This window comes from Babylonia areolata, chromosome 35 (assembly GCF_041734735.1).
Source record: "Babylonia areolata isolate BAREFJ2019XMU chromosome 35, ASM4173473v1, whole genome shotgun sequence".
In the NCBI taxonomy this organism is placed as follows: domain Eukaryota; kingdom Metazoa; phylum Mollusca; class Gastropoda; order Neogastropoda; family Buccinidae; genus Babylonia; species Babylonia areolata.
Window position 1 is genome coordinate 23928768 of NC_134910.1, and position 6076 is coordinate 23934843.

The following is a 6076-nucleotide window of genomic DNA, read 5'->3' on the forward strand; positions in this document are numbered from 1 at the left end:
AGATTATTAGATTTGCAAATGTTGCCTAGCTATACTTTTAGAGTTAAAAGACATTTGTGTTTTCTCAACTTTAATGTGACATTGTTGTGTATTTGGAAATATTTGTTCCGGGCATGAAAAGATCATTTTGCAGTAATCCTCCATACTCCAGTAGGAGTGAAAGGATAATTAAAACTTGAAACTTGAAACAGGTGTGTGTGTGTGTGTGTGTGTGTGTGTGTGTGTGTGTGTGTGATATGTGGTGTAGCGTATACGTATCTGCCCGCACCATCTGATACCTGAATCATTCAAACAACAGCCCCCACCCCCACCCCCACCCCCACCTTTTTTTTTCTATAAATTAATTTTGACGCAATGGTCAACGTTGAAGACACGTCATAAGTTTATGTGCACTGCTTAATTTTCTTTTTGCACGGGTCGTTTTTCTTTTCTCTTTTTTTTGTGTGTTTTTTTGTGTGTTTTTTGTTTTGTGCTTGTTTAATTTTATTTCAGGTTTTACTGGACCAGTCCACACTGGCTCTCAGTGCTGCAGCCTTGGGGGCTAGTTGACCTATGGGGACCATCCCAACGCCGACTGTCCTAAAACCCTCATGGCCGAGAGAGTGGGGATGTAACTTGGGCAAGACACTCTCCACTGTAATCAAATCTTAGCCCAGATAGTCGGGACAGCAGTTGCCTTCTCTGCTGTTCTGGTGGTCATAGTCGGACACTACTGAGTATCCCACAAGTACGGTCAGCCCAGAATTTACAGTTGGTCAGCCCCAGTATTTACAGTTGGTCAGCCCAGTATTTACACTGGTCAGCCCAGTATTTACAGTTGATCAGCCCAGTATTTACAGTTGGTCAGCCCCAGTATTTACACTGGTCATCCAGTATTTACAGTTGGTCAGCCCAGTATTTACACTGGTCATCCAGTATTTACAGTTGGTCAGCCCCAGTATTTACAGTTGGTCAGCCCCAGTATTTACACTGGTCATCCAGTATTTACACTGGTCAGCCCAGTATTTACACTGGTCAGCCCCAGTATTTACACTGGTCAACCAGTATTTACAGTTGGTCAGCCCAGTATTTACAGTTGGTCAGCCCAGTATTTACACTGGTCAGACCAGTATTTACAGTTGATCAGACCAGTATTTACAGTTGGTCATCCTGTATTTACAGTTGGTTAGCCCAGTATTTACAGTTGGTCAGCCCCAGTATTGACAGTTGGTCAGCCCAGTATTTACAGTCAGCTCAGTATTTACAGTTGGTCAGCCCAGTATTTACACTGGTCAGACCAGTATTTACAGTTGATCAGACCAGTATTTACAGTTGGTCAGCCCAGTATTTACAGTTAGTCAGCTCAGTACCCCTACACACACACACACACACACACACACAGAGTTACACACACACATATGAGCACATACAAACACACACAGTCCCCCACCCACCCACCTCTACACACACACACACACACACACACACAAGCAGCAGCAGTTTGATCCTGGCCATACGATGTGCCCAAGCACGACCACAGCACTATCACAGCAGTTGCTGATAAAGCCGACACTCACATCACCACCCGACACTGCCAGTGGAAAACAAATGGACAGGGCCCGTAACCACCACGGCCATCAGGGCAGAGAACTCATGCAAACTGTGTCCAGGACACGGCCATATACACCCCCGAAAACGGATTTCAGCTGCCTATATAGTGGCGGTAAGTAAGCAAAACGGTCATACACGTAAAATGCTGCATGTCTGTATGAGTGTGTATGTGTGCGTGACTGAAACCTGATTGAATGACGCATGCCCAGGAAACGACTGATGTGCACCTAATGGCAGCTGGCAGTCGGCTCTACCCAGGTAGGCAGCCTGTTGTGCAAATAACCCCGTGTTTGTAAAGCGCTTAGAGCTTGGTCTCTGACCGAGGGTAGCGCTATGTAAGTATGTATATGACGATGATCATCATCAAATGTTTGAAATCCCGCTTTACAGACGTTTGACAAACATGTTTGAAATCCCGAGTTACAGACGTTTGACAAACGTGTTTGAAATCCCGAGTTACAGACGTTTGACACAAACATGTTTGAAATCACGAGTTACAGGCGTTTGAGTCAAACATGTTTGAAATCCCGAGTTACAGACGTTTGACACAAACATGTTTGAAATCCCGAGTTACAGACGTTTGACACAAACATGTTTGAAATCCTGAGTTACAGACATTATTTTGACACAAACATTTTTGAAATCCCGAGTTACAGACGTTTGAGTCAAACATGTTTGAAATCCCGAGTTACAGACGTTTGACAAACATGTTTGAAATCCCGCATTACAGACGTTTGAGACAAACATGTTTGAAATCCCAAGTTACTGACGTTTGAGACAAACATGTTTGAAATCCTGAGTTAGTCGTTTGACAAACAAGTTTGAAATCCCGAGTTACAGACGTTTGACAAACATGTTTGAAATCCCGCCCTACAGACGTTTCACACAAACATGTTTGAAATCCTGAGTTACTGACGTTTGAGTCAAACATGTTTGAAATCCCGCGTTACAGACGTTTGAGACAAACATGTTTGAAATCCCGCCTTAGAGACGTTTGACAAACATGTTTGAAATCCCGCCCTACAGACGTTTGAAATAACATGTTTGAAATCCCGAGTTACAGACGTTTGGGACAATCATGTTTGAAATCCCGAGTTACAGACGTTTGAGACAAACATGTTTGAAATCCCGCGTTACAGACGTTTGAGACAAACATGTTTGAAATCCCGCCTTAGAGACGTTTGACAAACATGTTTGAAATCCCGCCCTAGAGACGTTTGACACAAACATGTTTGAAATCCCGAGTTACAGACGTTTGAGACAAACATGTTTGAAATCCTGAGTTAGTCGTTTGACAAACAAGTTTGAAATCCCGAGTTACAGACGTTTGACAAACATGTTTGAAATCCCGCCCTTCAGATGTTTGACACATGCATGTTTCAAATCCCGCGCTATAGCCGAGTTGGACTTTCAATCTGAGGGTCCAATGTTCGAATCTCGGTAACGGTGCCTGGTGAGAAAAACGTGGAGATGTTTCCAATCTCCCAGGTCAACATAACTATCTGCAGGTTTGCTAGTGCCTGAACCCCCTTCGTGTGCATACACACGCACAAAATCAACACCCAAAGTCCCCCCCCCCCCCGCCCCACAGAGTCACAAATATACACACACATATTCACAATTATCAACACTTCTACCATTCCTAAAAGAGAACTTGTTTGTTTTTTTTTAATCATCCTACATCGATCAGCTATGTATTTTTTTTTAATCATCCTACATCGATCAGCTATGTATTTTTTTAATCATCCTACATCGATCAGCTATGTATTTTTTTTAATCATCCTACATCGATCAGCTATGTATTTTTTTAATCATCCTATATCGATCAGCTATGTATTTTTTTAATCATCCTACATCGATCAGCTATGTATTTTTTTTAATCATCCTACATCGATCAGCTATGTATTTTTTTAATCATCCTACATCGATCAGCTATGTATTTTTTTAATCATCCTACATCGATCAGCTATGTATTTTTTCAACCCCGATTTCTCTCCTCCCTCTCTCCGTGATTTCATTCATTGAAGAAGGAAGGTGGCAGAAATGGTTACGACGCTCAGCGGCCAATACAGACAGTCCGTGAGGGTGTGGGTTCCAATCCCGCTCTCGCCCTTCCCCCCCCCCAAGTGTGACTGCAAAATCAAACTGAGCGTCCAGTCTTTCGGATGAGACGATGAACCGAGGTCCCGTGTGCAGCACGCACTGGCGCACTGAAAAAGAACCCATGGCAACGAGAGTGTTGTCCTCTGGCTAAATTCTGTAGAAAGAAACCCACTCGGTTGCTACACCAACATGTAAGCATGAACTCAAGGCCTGACAAAGTGCGTTGGGTTATGCTGCTGTCAGGCATGTGCCTACCAGATGTGGTGTGGCGTACATGGATTTGTCCGAACGCAGTGACGCCTCCTTGAGAAACTGAAATTCAAACTTAAACCATCACTCATTAACTGCCCATTTTCACCCAAATGAGAAGACCTAAAACTATACATGGATCAAATGTTCTTTATTTCAACAAAAAACCAACAGTTTGCAGACTACACTGCTGAAAGTACACAGCAAATAAAACCTTTATCACCTGCCACAGTGCTACACCTTGGACTTTGGAGACGTACATGTGCAATAGACGTCAAGATAATAGACGTCAGAGTTTATCTACAGATCTGTGCAGATTTCATGTCAGTTTTGACAATGTGTTGGAGGTTATCTGCTGTGCAGTTTTCATGTCAGTTTTGACAATGTGTTGGAGGTTATCTACTGTGCTGATTTCATGTCAGTTTTGACAATGTGTTGGAGTTTATCTGCTGTGCAGTTTGCATGTCAGTTTTGACAATGTGTTGGAGGTTATCTACTGTGCTAATTTCATGTCAGTTTTGACAATGTGTTGGAGGTTATCTACTGTGCTGATTTCATGTCAGTTTTGACAATGTGTTGGAGGTTATCTACTGTGCTGATTTCATGTCAGTTTTGACAATGTGTTGGAGTGGGTTTTTTTTTACTGTGCTGATTTCATGTCAGTTTTGACAATGTGTTGGAGTTTATCTACTGTGCAGTTTTCATGTCAGTTTTGACAATGTGTTGGAGTGTTTTTTTTTTACTGTGCTGATTTCATGTCAGTTTTGACAATGTGTTGGAGGTTATCTACTGTGCTGATTTCATGTCAGTTTTGACAATGTGTTGGAGGTTATCTACTGTGCTGATTTCATGTCAGTTTTGACAATGTGTTGGAGGTTATCTACTGTGCTGATTTCATGTCAGTTTTGACAATGTGTTGGAGGTTATCTACTGTGCAGTTTTCATGTCAGTTTTGACTCTGGTTTGGAGTTTATTTACTTTTCAGTTTTCAGGTCAGTTTTGAGATCGTCTTGTTGTGCAGTTTTCATGTCAACCAATACGCGCACACTGGAAAACTATCAGGAAACAAAAGTCAATAAGAATGACATGATCACTCCAGGACACATTTGGGGGGGGTGGGGGGGGGGGGGTTCGTTCACAACGCCTTATGGAACAGCTCAAAGTGAAGGGGGGGGGGGGGGGGGTCACAACGCCTTATGGAACAGCTCAAAATGAAGGGGGGGGGAGGGTCACAACGCCTTATGGAACAGCTCAAAGTGAAGGGGAGGGGGGGGGGGTTCACAACGCCTTATGGAACAGCTCAAAGTGAAGTGGGGTGGGGGTGGGGGGGTTCACAACACCTTATGGAACAGCTCAAAGTGAAGTGGGGTGGGGGTGGGGGGGTTCACAACGCCTTATGGAACAGCTCAAAGTGAAGTGGGGTGGGGGTGGGGGGGTTCACAACGCCTTATGGAACAGCTCAAAGTGAAGGGGGGGGGGGGTCACAACGCCTTATGGAACAGCTCAAAGTGAAGGGGGGTGGGGGGTTCACAACGCCTTATGGAACAGATCAAAGTGAAGGGGGGGGGGGGGTCACAACGCCTTATGGAACAGCTCAAAGTGAAGGGGGGTGGGGGGTTCACAACGCCTTATGGAACAGATCAAAGTGAAGGGGGGGGGGGTCACAACGCCTTATGGAACAGCTCAAAGTGAAGGGGAGGGGGGGGGGGGTTCACAACGCCTTATGGAACAGCTCAAAGTGAAGGGGGGGGGGGGGTCACAACGCCTTATGGAACAGCTCAAAGTGAAGGGGGGAGGGGGGGGGGGGTCACAACGCCTTATGGAACAGCTCAAAGTGAAGGGGAGGGGGGGGGGGGTTCACAACGCCTTATGGAACAGCTCAAAGTGAAGGGGGGATGGGGGGGGGGGTCACAACGCCTTATGGAACAGCTCAAAGTGAAGGGGGGGGGGGTCACAACGCCTTATGGAACAGCTCAAAGTGAAGGGGGGGGGGGGGTTCACAACGCCTTATGGAACAGCTCAAAGTGAAGGGGGGGGGGGGTCACAACGCCTTATGGAACAGCTCAAAGTGAAGGGGGGGGGTCACAACGCCTTATGGAACAGCTCAAAGTGAAGGGGGGGGGGTCACAACGCC